Genomic DNA, 19,009 nt, shown 5'->3' on the forward strand with positions numbered 1-19,009 from the left:
GATTATACCCTTGCAATTTTAATACGTACTACTAGCATCTACTGATGTAGGGTGATGAGTTTTCTGTCACTAGAGGTATTTAAATGATAGAGTGGTCATTCCTAACCAATTGAGAAATGGTATTAAATAGCCTATAAGAGCCTTTCTTCTTAATTAATGAGCATTTACTTTATTTCAGAATGTTAAGCCTTTTTGAAAAAAATTACTTCTAATGAGAAACCCTTTGATCCTATCATTTAGAAACCCACACTGAGGCTGTTTGCTGCAAGGTAAGATTCTGCAGTGAGGAATCTTAATGTACAGGAGTTGATACCAGGGACAATAGCAGAGGTATCTCCATGAGTTCTTACGGTGCGTTTTTAGGCTCCCACTAGTCTGACGGCAATGACCCTATGATCTCAAACCCTTGCAAAACATGTTTTCTTTGTCAGGTTCTCTTAGTGCTTCTCAAATGAGAGGGAGCAAAAGACAATCCAAGGTATCATGAAAATGCGCTGATGACCTTGTTATAGCCAGGGTGCCAAGAATTCCCCAGACTGTTTCTTGAATAGATGCATGGAAGGACTGATTCCAGGGCAGGGGCTAGTGGCTCGCATAAGCCTGCAGATGCACCTCAGTCCAGGGGCCTCACCTACAGCACCCCAGAGGAGAATGAGATCAGTGTCTGTAAGATGAACCAATCGTAAGACATCCAAGACATCCCCCTGCCTCCCCGCCCCGACTTCAACTGGAGGTGAATTTTGAAACAGCCACAGTTATTTTGTCTGCTAGCCAAGAAAACAGCATTGAAAGCAGCAGGCAATATGTCAGACTTCAAAGGAAAATGTATTGGTGTCTCATTGGCTTGAATCCAACATTATGTTGGTAAATAATCAAATCCCGGTGTGGCATATTTCTCCCTGAACCTTGACTGAAAACCATTGAAGACCATTCTGTGACTGTGGAGTGGCAGTCACTCATTCTAGGAAGAAGGCCAGAAAGAATGACTTTGAAATGTGTTTATAATTAACTAAACAATCTAAATTCACAAGACTGTTAGAACAGCAGGCTGCTAACTGGTGCAAACTTCTTAAGTGATGAGGCACTTGGGGAAACAAAAACAGGCCTTCCTCCCATATAATCTGAAGCACCTTTGAGGGACAATAATTGGTCATTTAGGGACATGTTTTAAGATATATTTTGTTTTATATGTCTTTCTCATGTGTGCTATGATCTCAATTTTTATTTTTATTTTTGAGCCTGAAGAGGTCAGATAATACAGGGAAGGAGGAGGAGACCTAGCTGAAAATCCCATTTGGATTGTGTGACATTGCTTAGAATGGTGCAGCCCACCTGGTCCTGGTCCAGAAGAACACACCTGTGGAGTTTGAGAGTGTATTTTGGGATGGGGAGGGTCAAAGGGGGATATATTTAGAATATGGAAGCTGGAGTGTGGGTGGGGGTTTCTGTGCTCCGAGAATGGAACTGAACCCACTGTAGAAAGGAGTAAATCCGAATCCAATAATGGTTGGTTATCATGCATCCACCAACCTCAACCATTTGGAATGCATGTAAGAGCCAGAAAATAAGTCCCCCTTGCCACACACACACACGAGAGCTGTGGAGTAGTCTATAAAGAATTCCAAATCCACAGAGACCTGTGCAGTCAGATATGAGTCTAGAACCAGCTCCTTACCTGTCCTAAGCCCCATTCCTCATCTGTAAAATGAGGGGAAGAATGTCTACTCCATAGGGTTGTTGTCCGAATGTCATGAGCTAATATGCATCAAGGCACTTAGGATAGCGGTGATGGAATTGGCTGTCAGATCTCAGGCACTGCTGCTCACAGGACAGCCAGGGAGGTGCTCCCCAGGGGCCACCTGGTCTTCCCAGTCAGAGCACACTCTGATCCAGGTCCCAGGCAATTGACCCCAACATTAGTTCCATTTGATACATAATCTGTCTTGCATAATACCTGATGAGTCCCGTAACTCAGGGATTTTGAAGGATAACAGATTGCATTAGTGGACAACTAATCTAATGTTGGCCCAGTACTGACCAGCCCTTGTTAAACTTCTGTTAGGCCATTCTCATCATGTTGCTAAATGAGACTGGCTTCATCTTTCTGAATCAATATGGAGCTCTCAAAAAGTGCCATGATTTTCCTTTGGCCTCCACTATTGAGTTGATCAGTTGTGTTATCCTAGTATGTAGTGACCATCCAGTTGACCACCTTTTTTTTTTTTTTAAGTTTTGAAAATGAAGAAGAGTTATATAATTTATTTTACAAATATGGCAGTAATTTCTTAAATTCCTGCAGAGAAGATATGCTCAATAGGATGTGCAAAAGAAACAATTATGTATCTATTGTTTCTCTGTGAATTAGCTTTTTTAGAAGAGAAATGTAGATATGGAGAATGAAAAAAATTAGAGTTAATTATTATTGAATTTAACTCAAGTAGCATTTTTTAGAAAAATACAGAACCCCATATTGCAGATAATATAAAGTGGAATATTCTGTCTCTTCCTCTTTCCAACCATTTATCCTGGGCTTTGTTATAAAACAAAATAAAGGAAAACAAATAGATACAAGCAAAATAGCATACATTAGAATGAGGTAAATGTTAGACCAAAGAAAAATATGAAAAATGAAATATACCAGTAGTGCATGTGGTAATACAGTATAATTTATAAAAGTTGGCCACAAATTTGGCTCTATATTTTCTAGCAGCATTGTGAAGTTCAGTCAGTTAGTCATATGATTGGTTTCAGTTTTTAAAACTTGTGGTAAAATATGTATAATATAAAATTTGCCATTTTAACCACTGTTAAGTGTATGGTTCAGTGACGTGAAGAACAGTTATACTATTTTGCAGCCATCACCACCATCCATCTCCTGAACTTTTTCATCTTTCCCAACTGAAATTCTGTATCCCTTAGATAATAATTGTCCATTCTGTTTCCAGCCAGCCCCTAGCAACCTCCATTCTACTTCACATCTCTTGGAGTTTCACTACTCTAGATATCTCTGATGAGTGGAGTCATTCAATATTTATCCTTTTGTGACTGGCTTATTTTACTTGGCATAATGTTTTCAAGGTTCATCCATGTTGTGACGTGTTGGAATTTCCTTCCTTTTTTAAGGTCGAGTAATATTCCACCAGATGTATATGCCACATTTTGTTTATCCATTCATCTACTGAAGGAAGATGGGTTGCTTCCACCTTTTGGCTATTTTGAATGATACTGCTATGAACATGGGTGCAAATACCTCTTTAAGAGCCTACTTTCAGTTCTTTTAGTGAAAATACTTTTAAGTGAAATTGCTGGATTGTATGGTGATCCTGTGTTTCATTTTTTGAGGAACTGCCATCTCATCTTTTTACAATTGGCTGACCATTTTACATTCCCATTGGCATAGCACAAGGATTCCAATTTCTTCACATCCCTGCCAGCATGTGTTGTTTGTTAGTAGGCATCCTAATGGGTATGATACTGAAAATCTACATGCTTGGGGGAATCTTCAAAAGTAGAGTCTAGATTCTAGAACCAGAATCTAGAATGAGAAAAAAATTTCTTTCAAGGATATGTATAAGGTGGACACTGTAATATAAGACAGTTAACAGTACTACTGATAACCCTTTGGAGTGATTTTGTGAGCTGTTGGTTACACTACTCTTCTCTTTGGACTCCTGACATTCACTAGGGAATATTTGGTCCACACATCTCCATAGGCACCACAGTGTGCTTTTCTGGTGGGCTTTGGCTTAACCCATAAATTACTTGTATTGCATCTAAAACAATCAATGGTCTGGTTATCTTATAAAGAATTTTCTATCAGTATTATGTCTTTCAGTGGATTTAAAAAAAATTTGTTTATTAGTTCTTTATTGTGAAAAATTTCAAGTATATTAAAATTAAACTCAGGTAATGAAGCCTCCCTTACTCAGCTTCAGCAGTTATCAGTTAGGGCTGAGTTTGTTTCATGTATATTCTTACTTCTCTCCTCCATCTCAGGTTATTTCAAAGCAAACCTCACATATCATCTCATTTCATCCATGAATATTTTGGTATATATCTCTAAAAGACCAGTTTTCTGGGGGGAGCTTAGATGGCTCAGTTGGCTAAGTGTCCAAATATTGATTTTAGCTCAGTTCATGATCTCAGTGTTGTGAGATTGGGCCCCAAGTCAGGCTCTGTGCTGAGTGTGGAGCCTGCTTAAGATTCTCTTTCTCTTTCTCTCTCTGCCCACCCCCCCCACCTCCTACTTGGATGTTCTCTCTCTCTCTTTCAATAAGTAAATAAGTAAATAAATAAGTAAGTAAATAAATAAATAAATAAATAAATAAGCAGCTTCTAGGAAACATACCACAATGCCATTATCACACCAAAAGCACAGTTTTTAAAATATCATCAAATATCCCATGAGTCCATATGTTTGAACCAAGATCCAAATAGAGTCCATACATTGTAATTGGTTGGTATAAATACTTAGTTTCTTTTAATCTGTAAGTTCATCCCTTTCTTTTTCTTTGTAATTTGTTTTTTCAAGAAATTAGATAACTTATTCTGCACTGTTTCCTTCAGTTTAGATTGAATGATCATGTTTGTCATTCTTCTATATTTTCCAAGAACTGGGAGCTAGAGTCCTGATCAGAGTCCATAGGTGGGGTACATAAACCATTTAGGAGGCATTTAATAACTGAATAATTAAGTTACCAGCTCTTAATGATCATTGCCTAGATCCATTATTTTATTAGAGGCTGCAGGATGGTGCTCTTTTAATTCTAGCATTTCCTTTTATTTATGAACTAGAATATTCCTATAAAAAGAAACTTCCCTTTTATTAACTAGTTGGTTACCTTGACATCCAGTTTGATGTAAAAAGAAGCATCATTTTTCCCCCCTTACCTGCCATTTTGCTTCATGGATCTGAACATGGGTTAAATGTATACTCATGAGTTAGAAGCATATATAAATGGGAAGCTTGGGTGGCTCAGTGGTTGAGTGCCTGCCTTTGGCTCATGTCGTGATCCTGGGATCCTGGGATCGAGTCCTGCATCGGGCTTCCTGCATGGAGCCTGCTTCTCCCTCTGCCTGTGTCTCTGCCTCTTTTTCTGTGTCTCTTATGAATAAATAACAAAATATTTAAAAATAAGCATATATAAATATAATTGTTTAAGTAAAAATGATTTAACAAGTAATGGAAACCTCTTTAATTTGGCTGAATGACCATTTTCATGTGGGTATTTAATCAAATTATTGAAATTTGTAACCATTTGGTTAAACACTTGAAAATATAATCATGATAGACAGATTGGCTCAATAGATTTGGGTAAAACAAAGATGCAGGCACATAGGTGGTAGTAGGTATGTCTCCAGCAAAGCTGGATCTGGGGAGCAGCCACCTTATCTGCTGTTCTCACCCCAGGTCTTGTGACCAGGAGATGTGCTGCCATGTGAGTCTCAGTCCTGAGCCTCAGCAACCCAGGATGAAAAGCCAACTCCAGAGAGAGCCTGAGGACTGGGGGCCATCTTGCTTTTAGATGTGGAGTGCTGTCAAAATATTGGACTGATGAGACTGGATAAGCATCCAAGAAATTACAAAGCCTCCCCAGGACTGCTGCCCACTGTGAAGACTAACAGCTGGGCTGTCTCACCTGGAGCACTTTTTCATGCTTTGGCTTAATATTATGAATGCATTTGAGGGTAGCGGGAGACATATATATCAGAGTGCATTTTCCATGCTCTGTGCCTTCTTCAGTTTTCACAGACAGAGCAGGTAAAATTATCTGCAGTTTTTACTGCCAAGTATTTTGGGAACTATTTACTGACTCATTTTTTAATCTCATTTTCATTATTTATTATATTAGGTATTTTTTCGGGGTAAGTTGTCTCAGATTTTCCATTTGGAATGATGCTGTGTATAAAGTAAATAAAAGTAAAATAATTCCTATGAATGAAATTTCATAGGTCTAGTACAACATACAGGTTATTTTTTAAGGCATTCAAAATCAGACAGTGCCAGATCTGTTTTTTCAGAAGTAACTGGGATGTTATCACTGAAACCCTAGGGAGTGGGATTCAGTTTGAAGCAACATGTTTGATCCACACTGAGAAACAGCCATTTAGTTCTGCATACCTTTGGCCAAAATAGTGTGAGCAGCAATGAAAGCCCCTGTGAACTTTCCCTGAGTTCTTATGTATAGAGTGTCAGCAGAATCACAGGTGTCTTATAGACCAAGAGCTATTACGTTGAACACCTTTCATCCTCCTCTTGTGTCACTGCTGCCCCAGGACTTAGACAAAGGACTATAGTGGATCAATTACATTGGGATCCATGGTAGTGCTTGCTGGATGATTTTCGTTCTGGTTTAAGTCCCACCATAAATCCTTCCAATCTCAGCTGTGATTCCAAGACTCATGATAATAGGGCGATAATTAACTATAGTTCATGGTAGACCTTATCATGAGCAAACTCAGAGATACTTTAAAAATATGCTTACTTTAACATGATTGAAAACACTCTCAGATGTGGCTTTCCAGAACCCAGCTGAGTAGGAAGAATCACTGCTATTTGTTTTGTGGGAAAATAAATTTTATTTTTTAGCCACATCTCTGGACTCCCCAAACACCCTCTACTGGAGTCTTTTTAATCTCAAATGTCTTTCTATGTGATGACCCTTTCCCAATTTCTTAATTTCCATAGTATTGTCACTAGATTCAAGATGAGAATGTGCCCATGTGGGAGCCTGGCATCCATGTTGCTTCTAACACTCATTCATTTACTGCTTGGGAGAATTTCTTGTCATACTCTTCCACCAGGCTTCCTTTTCTTTGCCATATGACCTTTGTCCGAGTGGCAGTGACATTTGCATTGAGAGGAGCGGTAGAATTTGTGTTCACCTCATAGGGAATATTAGAAGGAGGAAGGTTTGAGGAGGGTTACCTGGAAAAATTCAGGAGTATGATGACACTAGGAGCTTAGAACGAGAATTACCTGTGTATTGAGTGAGCTCTCAGGCGTACACAGGATAATGCTTTCTAGTATTCCTTTTGGCTCAATAGCTTGTGATTGGCAAGTATGTTCTTTGACCAGGCCTCATCTTAACAGCTTTGTTGTAGAAATGTGCACTAGCAGGACCACAAGATGGAGAAGGCCCTATAGGCAAGGATTCAGTATTGGCCTTCCCTCTCCATGTGTAAAAATAAAAGCTGGATTCCCACGCAAATAATCTGTGCTTTAATTTTGATGTTAATACATAGGTCTTCAGTGACACATAACAAACATTTAGGCAGGTATACTAGCTGAATGATAAATAGTTTCCTAGGTGCTATTAATGCATTGGTAACTGGACTGACAATTTTGTCCCTGTGTTTTTTTCTACCATGTAGAACATTTTTATTCTACCTAGCAATGAAGTGGCTGTAAAAACACCACCACCACCACCACCACCACCAACAACAACAACAACTTTTATATTTGGGCAGTAATGTTTATGTTTTAAAGTACTTATATATGCATTATTTCATTTGTTCTTTGTATTTAGCTCTGAGATGAGAAAACTGAGGCTCAGAGAGGTAAAGTGACTTTCACAGGATGAGGCTACTAGTTAATGGTAGAGTTAGGCCTAGCACTCAGATAATTTATTCAGTTATTAATCAAGTTGTTTATTTATTACAGCAGGAAACAAACAAAAAATATCTCCCCTCAAGGACTTATGTGTTAGTAGGCTAGGACAGAAAATAAGATAAATATGTAAAGTATATGGTACAGAATGTCAGAATGTGGTAAAGGCTGCTGACTCATATAAAGTGAGGGAGGAGCATAGGAAATGCCAGGTTGGGATTGGGATGGGGGATTGTATTTTAAAATGATGATCAAGCCTGGAGTCCCGGGATCGAGTCCTGCGTTGGGCTCCCGGCATGAAGCCTGCTTCTCCCTCTGCCTGTGTCTCTGCCTCTCCCTCTCTCCCTCTCTCTCTCTGTCTATAATAAATCAATCAATCAATCAATCAATCAATCTTTAAAAAAATAAAATGATGATCAAGGAAGAAAGCTACCAATGAGGGAATATTTAAGCAAAGATCTAAAAGATCATAGAGAGATCTGTGGAAAAAACATTCTAGGCCAAAAGAGTATAAGTGTAAAGTCCTAAGGCAAGAGAGTGCCTGACACGAGGCCTGTATGTTGGGGTGTAGTAAGCAATGGGGGAGTAGTAGTTGCTGAGACCAGAGATTAAGGACCTTGTGGTAACTTTGAGGACTTTGACTTTTATTTGACATGCTATAGGAAGCCTGTAGAGGATTTGGGGCAGAGAAGTGACATAATATGACTCATTTTTTAAAGCAATCACTTTGGCTGCTATCTTAAAGATGGACTGTTTAGGGTGATGAGAAAAGAAGCAGAGATACCATTGAGGAGGCTGTTGCCTTTCGGCCCCGTACTTTTGGCTAGAACACACACTGCCTTGAATGCTTTATACCTTTGTGAATCTTTCTCAAATGTTGTATCTTCTTAGTTTTAGAATATTTTCTATCCCTTGGTATTAAGAATTTAAGTGGCCCTTTTAAATGACACATTAGCTAAAAGAACAGATATAAATCCTTTGTAGAGAATACAGTTGACCCTTGAACAACATGGATTTGAACTGCATGGGTCCACTTATATGTGGATTTTTTTAAAATTTTATTTATTTATTTATTTATTTATTTATTTATTTATTTATTTATGATAGTCACAGAGAAAGAGAGAGGCAGAGACACAGGCAGAGGGAGAAGCAGGCTCCATGCACCGGGAGCCCGACGTGGGATTTGATTCCGGGTCTCCAGGATCGCGCCCTGGGCCAAAGGCAAGCGCCAAACCGCTGCGCCACCCAGGGATCCCGGATTTTTTTTAAAGCTTTTATGAGAGAGAGAGAGAGAGAGAGAGAGAGAGAGAGAGAGGCAGAGACACAGGCAGAGGGAGAAGCAGGCTCCATGAAGGGAGCCCCCGATGTGGAACTTGATCCTGGGACTCCAGGATTACGCTCTGGGCCAAAGGCAGGCACTAAACCACTGAGCAACCCAGGCGTCCCTTATATGTGGATTTTTTTCAAGTTTATTGGAAAGTTTTCTGAGATTTGCAAAAAATTTGAAAAAACATATAGATGAACCATATAGCCTGGAAATACTGAAAAAAATTAAGAAAAAGGTATGTTGTGAATGCATAAAATGTATGTAAATACCAGTCTGCTTTTAAAATATAGACAAGTCTATTTTAAGAAGTTAAAATTTATCAAAACTTGCACACAAAACCACTCATAGACCATATATGGTGCTATTTGCAGTTGAGAGAAATGTAAATAAATGTAAAGATGCAGTATTAAATCATAACTGCAAAAAATTAATCATAGTAAAACTGTACTATTGTAATAATTTTGTAGCAACCTCCTGTTGCTAGTGTGGTAAGCTCAAGTGTTGGTAATATCCATTTAAAATGCCATGTGATGCTAATCATCTCTGCATGAACAGTTCATCTCATTTTAAAATTGCATAGCCCAGTTAAAAGTGATCTCTCATGGTTCTTGCTTGCTTTTCCTTTTTCTTTCTTTCTTTCTTTTTTTTTTTAGAGAGAGAGAGAGAAAGAGATCAGGGGGAGAGGGAGAGAGAATCCCAAGCAGGCTCCACGCTGGGGCTCGATCTCATGACCCTGAGATCATGACCAGAGCCAAAATCAAGAGTCAGATGCTTAATCAGCTGAGCCACTCAGGCGTCCCTATTCTTCTATTCTTGTCTATTAATTGTGTTTAGTGAAATACCATAAACCTTGAAAAACACCATAGAACTCATACAAGGTGCCACTAGTGATGTTGGAAGTGCTCCCAAGAAGCAGAGAAAAGTCATGACATTATAAGAAAAAGTTGAATTGCTTCATATGCACCATAGATTGAAGTCTACAGCTGTGATTGTCCACCATTTCAAGATGAATGAATATGGTAAAGGACAGTTATGAAAAAGGAAAAGGAAATCTGTGAAGCCATCACTGCAGCCATGCCAATGGGTGTAAAACCCTTGTACTTTTTGCAAAATGCCTTTTTATGTTGTATTGAAAATGCAGCTTTTATGTGGGTGCAGGATTTATGAGGCCTACCTAGAGATTCTAATAGGATTCAAGAAAAAGGAAAGTCATTATATGACAACTTGCAGCAAAAGGAAGGTGAAGGCTCTAAAGCCGGAGAATTTAATGCCAGCAAAGGATGGTTTGATAATTTGGCTTAAAAAATGTCAAGATAACAGGGGAAGCAGCTTCTGCCGACCAAGGGGCAGCAGACAAGTTCTAGATGCTGTTAAGAAAATCATTGAGGAGGGGATCCTTGGGTGACTCAGTGGTTCCGTGCCTGCCTTTGGCCGGAGGTGTGATCCTGGAGTCCTGGGATCTAGTCCCACGTCAGGCCTCCTTGCAGGAAGTCTGCTTCTCCCTCTGCCTGTGTCTCTGCCTCTCTCTCTCTCTCTCTCTCTCTCTCGAATAAATAAATAAATAAAATCTTTTTTTTTTAACTTTTATTTTTTTTATTTTTTATTTTTTGATTTTTATTTATTTATGATAGGCACACAGTGAGAGAGAGAGAGGCAGAGACACAGGCAGAGGGAGAAGCAGGCTCCATGCACCGGAAGCCCAACGTGGGATTCGATCCCGGGTCTCCAGGATCGCGCCCTGGGCCAAAGGCAGGCGCCAAACCGCTGCGCCACCCAGGGATCCCAAATAAATAAAATCTTAAAAAAAAAAGAAAATCATTGAGGAGAAGAAATATCTGCCTGAACATGTTTTAATATAGACAGAAGTACCTTATTCTGGGAGAAGAAAACGACACAAAGGACATTTATTAGTTAGAAAAAGAAGCAAGCACCAGGGTTTAAGGCAGGCAGGGATTCTACTATTTTGTAGAAATACAGTCACATTTATGACCAGGACTGCCCTTATCTATAAAGCTGCTAACCTCCAAGTCTTGAAGAGAAAGGTAAGCACCAGCTGCCAGTCTTTTGGTTGTAGAACAAGAAGGCCTGGACAACAAGAACCCTTTCTCTGGATTGGTTCTATTGTTCTATTGACGCTTTGTCCCTGAAGTCAGGAAATATTTGCCGATAAGCTCTTCTGATACTGGAAATGCTCCTGGCCACACAGAGCCCCATGAGTTTGACACCAAAGGTATTGAAGTGGTCTACTTGCCCCCAAACACAATGTCTTTAATTCAGCCCCTAGATCAGGAGATCATAAGAGCCTTTAAGATTCATTACACATGACAGTTTGTGTAAAGCTTTGCCAACACAATGGAAGAGAATCCTGATAGAACATCATGAAAGTATAAGAGGATTACATCATTGAAGATGCCATCATTATAGGAAAATCCATGAAAGCCATTAAGCTCAAAACAATAAATTCTTGATGGAGAAAACTGTGTCCATATGTTTTGCATGATTTCAAAGAATTTACAATAGAGCCAATCAAGGAAAACATGGAAGAGATTGGGAGTATATTAAAAAAAAGGTGAGGTGTGAAGGGTTTTAAGATATGGATCTTGGAGAAATTCAAGAGCTAATAGGCACCATCCCCAAGGAATTAACAGAAGATGACCTGAGGGAGATCAGTGCTTCTGAACCAATGCCTGATGATGAGGAAGATGTAGAAGAAGCAGAGCTAGAAAATGAACTGACATTAGACAATTTGGCAGAAGGGTTCCAATTATTCAGTGTCATTTTTGGCTTTTTTTTTCTTATGACATGAACTCCTCCGTGATATGGGCACTGAAACCAAAGCAAATGGTGGGAGAAGGCTTGGTACTGTATAGAAACACTTCTAGAGAAAAAAGAAGCAAAAAGGTCAGAAACTATGATGTATTTCTGTATTTGCACCAAGTGTGCCTACCTCTCCGACCTCTCCTTCCACCTCTTCTACCTCTTCTGAAACCTCTACCACCTCTGGAACTGCAAGACCAACCCCTTCTCCTCTTCCTACCCTCCTCAGCCTACTCAATGTGAAGACAATGAGTATGAAGACTTTTATGATGATCCACTTCCACTTAATGAATAGAAAATAATCATCATGCTGTGCAGTTAATAAACTCATCTGTTGTGCATGTGTGTGAGTGAATTTGTGTGGAAATCTAATAACTGTAGGCAAGAACTCTTTCAAATGGTTTTGTGTCATCATCATCATCATCATCACCTAAGTATTCATTATGTAGAACATTGTGTGAAAGACTTGTATGGAAATGGATAGCCTATCCTTACATAGGCCTAAGATAAGTGATATTTAATATAAAGTTAATGTGTTAGTTTTCTTATTGCTGTATAACTGTTCTTTGAAAGAGTTATATTACCATACAGTATGCTTCTCTGTCTCATAATTGGAGAAACTGCACATCAGGCTATCATCCCAGGTAGGTGTTTTGTTTTGTTTTTTAAAGATAACAATGTTTCCAATACTGTATTATGAATATGACTGTAATACAGTATGCCATACAAGTTTTATAATAATTCACTCATTAGTATGAAGGTTAGGCTACCATAAAGCAATCATACTGCTGCTTCTTTGTATCAGTGTATGAATTGCTACACCTGTAAATAAATGTGCATTTCTTTACACATTATCTTTTCATTTTGATGTCTAGTGTTAATAATGTGTATAACATCTACAGTATCATATAAGACAATATTGACATAGGTACTAACATGATTTGTCGTATAATAGTCAATGTAAACTTGCAGCATTGATACAATTTGTTTTTTTCTTCATGATTTTCTTAATAACATTTTCTTTTTTCTAGGTTTATTGTAAGAATATGAAATGTAATACATATAACATATAAAAATGTGTCAACTATTTATGTTATTGGTATTGCTTCCAGTTAAAAGGAGGCTAGTAATAGCTAAATTTGGAGGTGAAGTGTTAAAAGTTATCCATGGGTTTCAACTGTGCAGGTGTTTGGTACCCATAACCCCTGTGTTTTTCAAGAGTCAAATGGAAGGCTGTATTATTACTGCTCTACTTACAGATTGGTGTTACTTTCAGCTTTAGATGGAATTGATTGAATTAAGCTATTTAGAATCATCTTGAATGTGTGGATAAGATTCCTTTCAAAATGGGTTGTCCTGCAATACATTGAACAGTTTAGAAGTACTTCAGATTGAGCTCCTGGAATACACAGAGTATGGAATTGAGCACAGATCAAAGGAAATGGTGATGTGATTTAAAATATGAAGTCAATGTTTATAATAAGACTAAAAGTTATCAACGAAGTTAATTAGTATTTCCCTAAGAAAGTACAGTTCCCTAAAAAATCTCTTAACTCTTCTAGCTCCAGAAACTGTTGTGATGGAATAAGAGATTTTTGTTATCATCCAAATTTGAGTTTGAATCATAATTCACCTGATTTCTGAACTTATTAATAAGTTTCTGAAACTTCAGCTGATAATAATTTTGCCTCTGGACAAAACAAAACAAACACACACAAAAAAACCCCCAAAAATAGTTACTTGAAGGAACTGGAGAGCAAACAAATGTTGCTGTCTGGGCAGAATCTAGAGGGAACATATCTCTTGAAATAAGGGAAACAAACTTGAAATAAGGGAAACAAACTTGATAAGCACCATATATAACCAGCTTTTTCCTTGAGGGTACCTTCCATTAGTCAGTTCAGTTGCTTAGAAAAAATGAAAATACAGTTAGAAAGTGGCTATCTCACTAGGCTGAATAGAGAGAGGTCGAATTGTGGTACTGCAAGAGTAGCTAGCAGTTAATGCAAAATATTCTGTAAGGAAGGAGCAATAGAGGGAGAGTTCCCAAAATCTCTATGCCAATTCCCCTCAAATCAGTAGCTGCCTCTATCTGTGCCTGCACAGAGTGAGACTCCAAAGAAACCAGCAGAAAGCAGCTGCTAGAAAGCTGAGGTTTCAGCAGCAGCTTGGTTCTGGGAGGAATTTGGAGTTCAAATCCTGCTAAATTAAAGAGACTTTTAAAAACCTTAGGCTTTGAAACTCTAGGAGGGCCATGTCTTAGGAGTAAACCCAGGATAGAGGGTTACATCATAGGGCTAAGGGGAAAAAAAACAGAAATAAACCTACTCATATAAAATCTAAAACTAAACTTGGAGAGGATCAAGATGACCCACCAGCAATTTACTCGTGTGTCAGGATAAAATTCAACAATCTTTGGAGAAAAATGACAGAATATAGCACATATCATTCACAATGTTTAGTATGCAATAAAAGTGATCAGATATGTGAAGAAACAAGAAATTATGGCTAATAGAAGAAAAAAGTCAATAGAAGCAGACCCAGAGATGAATCAGACATTGAAATGAGCAGTCAAGGACTTAAAACACGTTATAAATACATTAAAGAATTTATGGAAAAAAGATGGACAAAATGAGTTAGTAGAAGATACCAGCAAAGAAATGTAAACTATAAAAAAGAATAAAATGGAATTTCTAGAACTGAAAAATATAGCATCTGAAATTAAAAAAAAAACAACAACCCACGATTATTGGATAGACTTCAAAGGAAGTACAGTATTCCTTAAGAAGGGATCAGGGGGGATCCCTGGGTGGCTCAGTGGTTGAGTGCCTGCCATGGGCCCAGGGCATGATCCTGGAGTCCCGGGATCGAGTCCCATGTCGGGCTCCCTGCATGGAGCCTGCTTCTCCCTCTGCCTGTGTCTCTGCCTCTCTGTGTCTCTCATGAATAAATAAATAAAATCTTAAAAAAAAAAGAAGGGATCAGTGAACTTGAAGAAAGGTCATTAAAAATTGTCTAAACTTGAGAAAACTTTTTTCCTTTTAGAGAAGGAGAGAGAGAATATTAAGCAGGTTCCACACCTAGCATGGAGTCCAATATAGGGCTTAATTTCTCGACTCTGAGATCATGACCTGAGCCAAAATCAAGAGTCAGACACTTAACTGACTGAACTACCCAGTGTCCTGAGGAGAGAAAGAAAAAAAAAAAAAAAAAGAACAGTCTTGGTGATTGGGAGATAAAATCAAATGATCTAATATATGTAAATGGAGTGTCAGAAAGAACCCAGAGAGAGATACTGGAGCAGAAATACATATTTGTGAAAATAATCATAAATTTGATGAAATATTTTTTGGGGGTAGTCAAAATGTGTGCCAGATCTAGAGGGTCAAAGGCAAGGATCCAATCAGGACAATAGCACAAAGAGTTTTGAGTGGGGGTAAAGATTAAGTAAAAATAGGTAACTGTAAAACAGGGAAGGTCTGTCTTTGCACACCTGCGCCCTTACTCCTTTTAGAACACATTGTTTCTTTTCCTGTGGTTCCATGGTGACTTGTGTTGAGATGGGCCTCAGTCTTGGGTTCAAACCCTAGCTGTACCTCTCTCACCAGCATATCATTATAGTCTGCATCCTAGGGTCATCACTTGTTAAATGAAAATAGTGATAACTTTCTCACAAAGCAGGTCTCTATGGGATAGGCTATGTACACTTTATCAGGTAGTGCTGGCCATATCATGCTTAGGCCGTGGATAGTTAGTGGTTTCCTTTTTCTGCTTCATTTATCCCCATTGTGGTTATGAGACATCACTACCCACCCCGTTAGCCAGGGGAGGGAAATTAAACTTTATCTTAAGAGCAAGAAGAACCATAGAAATGATAGGATCATGGTTGAATTTTAGAAAGAAAACTCAGGCTTCAGTGTAAAGAATGGACTAGAAAGATAAGATTTGAGAAGATCTGATTGGATGCTACCAGAGGCCATTGCACATGCCTTCTCTTTATAAACAGCTGTATTATCCTCTTTTCTTTCATAAGAAACCCCTGGTTTTCCCATTTATATCACAGCCTCTATTATTACTAACAAAAGTAAAATTGGGTTCCTCTTTCTTCAAGAACAGGGATGTTCAGTCTTTAAAGGATGAGTGATGCACAACCCTGGTGGTGCAGCGGTTTAGCGTCACCTGCAGCCTGGGGTGTGATCCTGGAGACCTGGGATCAAGTCCCATGTCGGGCTCCCTGCATGGAGCCTTGCTTCTCCCTCTGCCTGTGTCTCTGCCTCTCTGCCTCTCTCTGTGTGTCTCTATGAGTAAATAAATAAAAAAAAAAAAGATGAAGGGTGAGTGATGATGATTATCTGGGCCAAGGTGGTGGCAGTGGGCATGCAGTCCAGTGGACACATCTGAGAGTCTCTCTGCCAGTCTGTCATTGTCTTTTGATCTTTTTTCCCAAGAGATTTGATACATACCCGACAGAGATTCTTTTTTTTTGGGGGGGGGTTTCTTCTCAAAGTATAAATATAATTATACTGTTCTTTTCCTGGGGCATCTTTGTCTCTAGAAAGATAGCTCCACTCCTTAGTCTAGCATTTAAGTCCTTGTAGCATCTATTCCAGATCCACTCAGCAAGCTTTCATTTTTAATATGACTCTCTCCCAACCTGTGAGGGGCCTCCTCTTAGTTCTCTAACCACTTCACACACTTTTATACTTTTAGCTTAAACCCTCCTCTTAGAAGGCTCAGCAACTTTTCCCCAGTCTTTCCCTCTAGGTCTTTGTGCCTTTGTTCATCACATAAGATTTGTCACTCTGCATTATGATTAGATATTGAATCGATTACCTCCGTCTGTGTGCTTTTTGATGATAGGTACTATGTCTTACTGCCTTTCTGTTACCAGGGTCTAGTCTCAAATACAGTCCTTTAATATAAATATTTGTTAGATGAAAGAATGAATAGTATTCTGCACATCTGCAATGGAAATGAGAAGAAATTCTGTTACTTAATTTGCACACAGTTGTGTAAAAAATAATTTTCAAAATTTAGCTTGAGGAAAAGAAGCCTCGATAAGAGGAGTGAGAAGATGTAGAGACTTTTGGGGGAAGTCTTGAGGTGGGCTTCTGGAAACTTCTGAAGAATTTAGTGGTGCATGGCCTATTGGGTTTTATGGAGGGTAATTTTTATCCTCTGTGATGTACATGTACCACCATTCTCTGCATCCTTGTTGGATAAGTGACATTTGGGGATCCTGAGAAGAGGTAGGATGAAGGTGTGTGGTGAAAGTGGCTACATTTATCGACTGTCTACAAGATGCCAGGCAATGCTGAAAGGAAGGTATTTCCAAGGCAGAAAAACAGTGAGTAATAAGAAACTGAAAGAGGGAGTAATATATCCATGCTAAAAGAAAAAAGAAGAAAAGGAAGAACAAAAGAAAAAAAGAAAGTGAAATGCCAGAAGAAAGATGGAATGTCTTAAATTCTTCAGATTCACGGGATAGGCAACCTGAGGAGTAGTTTACAATGTCATTTAATAATTTATTCAGTTGCTCCTGAACCCTGTAGATGCTGTCATGAGGTCTGGGGTAAGTTGGTGGCAGACACCCATAGCTTCTAGGATGTTTTCACCCCTGTTCCTAGAGCAAAAAGGTACTTGACCAAGTCACTAGGGGTCACTTTAATACTGCTTAGTCTGATGAGGTCACTTAGTATCTCAAACTAGTTGTCTTGTCTGAGCCTCAGTGCATTAACTGGTACCATGAAAGCCTTGGTTTTCACTAATATCCATCCCAGCTACATTGTTCATTCTTGATCAAGTAGAATGATCCAGGCTGGCCTTCACCTCTCTTTATTGTTTTTCTGCTTCACATTGTGGTTGCAAATTGTTTTGGAAGTTTACTTCATTTGGGACCTCTTTCTATATCCATTTGTCCATTATTGTCTCTTAGGATTGAACTGGAACTAACACATTCTACTGTATTAGTCAACACCTACTGGCAAATGTCATGGTCATTTATTCATTGAAATTCTATAAATCTCCTACCCACTCTAGAAAGGAAAATAAAATTGCCTTACAGAAGGCAGGGCCCATGAACAGACAAATCTGGGAAATTAAAAACATACTAAAAGATGCCTCTTAGGAAAACTGAATGCTATTTCTTTTTCTTATGGCTTTCTTTTCTTTTCAAAACTGTTGACCATATTTGTCAGGCCTTGATAAAAATCTCATAGCTCACTCTTACCCTGCCTTAGCTCTAGCCTCATGCTCATGTCCTCAGGAAGAGTATGGTTCTCTTGAATTGAGGTGCTACTCTCTATTATTCTCTAATCCAGCTAGCAACCACTTTCTTTCTACGTGCTGAGAGAACTGTGCTGCTTCCTGCAAGCTCATTTTGCAAAGCCTGGGCTTTCACAGTGCAGACACATCCAATGGTTGTCCTTTGTCTGCTCAGCCCATATTTGGGGAGCAGATGTGGCTCTGCTGTCCTTAAAGGATACAGACACACTTGTGCATATTCTTTTTTTTTTTTAAACTATGCTCCACACCCAGCATGGAGTCCAACACCGGGCTTAAACTCATGACCCTTAGATCAAGACTTGAGATGAGATCGAGAGTTGGATGCTCAACTGATTGAGCCACCCAGGTGCCCCAAAAGTAAAGCTAGCAAAGCGAATATATGAGACCTCATTTACATTTCTACCACCTCTATTCATCTTCTTTAGGAGAGAGTCCTAGCATTTTAAAACTGAAAACTATCTTCAAATCCCCCTTCTCCTGCCCTCTTCTCTGCTGGATAGCTGACCCACAGTGATTTGCCCCAGGCCACACACAGCCAGGGTTTATGAATGTGTGTCTGTGACCAGGGCCTGACTGCCTCCTGTCTCAGGTCAGTTGAGTGCCTTTCTAGAATCTAGCCCAGGACATTCTCCATCTCTGCCCAGGTTCCCCCTTCTGTTAAAGGGTTTATACCTTGTGAGATTGTGGCTAGAACCTGGGTGTCAGTTTGTAGCCTTGGTCTGAGTTCTTGGCTGGACCAGAGTGACAACATTTAGGTATCATCCCCGTGCTTAATAAGGGACAGGGAGCCATGGAAAGGAGTGCCTTGGAAATGTGCCACAAATAGTGCATTGTGTCTTTCTATTGAGTCTTTAGATATTTTATTTATATCTAGCAAAATCCCATTACAGAAAATGCAATTCCAGCAGAGTGCTCCATAAAATCATACTGCCTTTATAAGATCCACATGAACTGCCTTTTATTTACCAGGT

At 39.0% G+C, this 19,009-nt stretch overlaps 1 protein-coding gene across 4 annotated transcripts in view; it reads left to right on the top strand.

Moving 5' to 3' along the window:
* The window catches only part of MSRA (methionine sulfoxide reductase A), a 423,682-nt gene that overhangs the window by 170,207 nt on the left and 234,466 nt on the right, over positions 1-19,009 (top strand). The window lies entirely within an intron of this gene.

This window comes from Nyctereutes procyonoides, unplaced genomic scaffold, assembly GCF_905146905.1.
Source record: "Nyctereutes procyonoides isolate TBG_1078 unplaced genomic scaffold, NYPRO_anot_genome, whole genome shotgun sequence".
Lineage (NCBI taxonomy): Eukaryota > Metazoa > Chordata > Mammalia > Carnivora > Canidae > Nyctereutes > Nyctereutes procyonoides.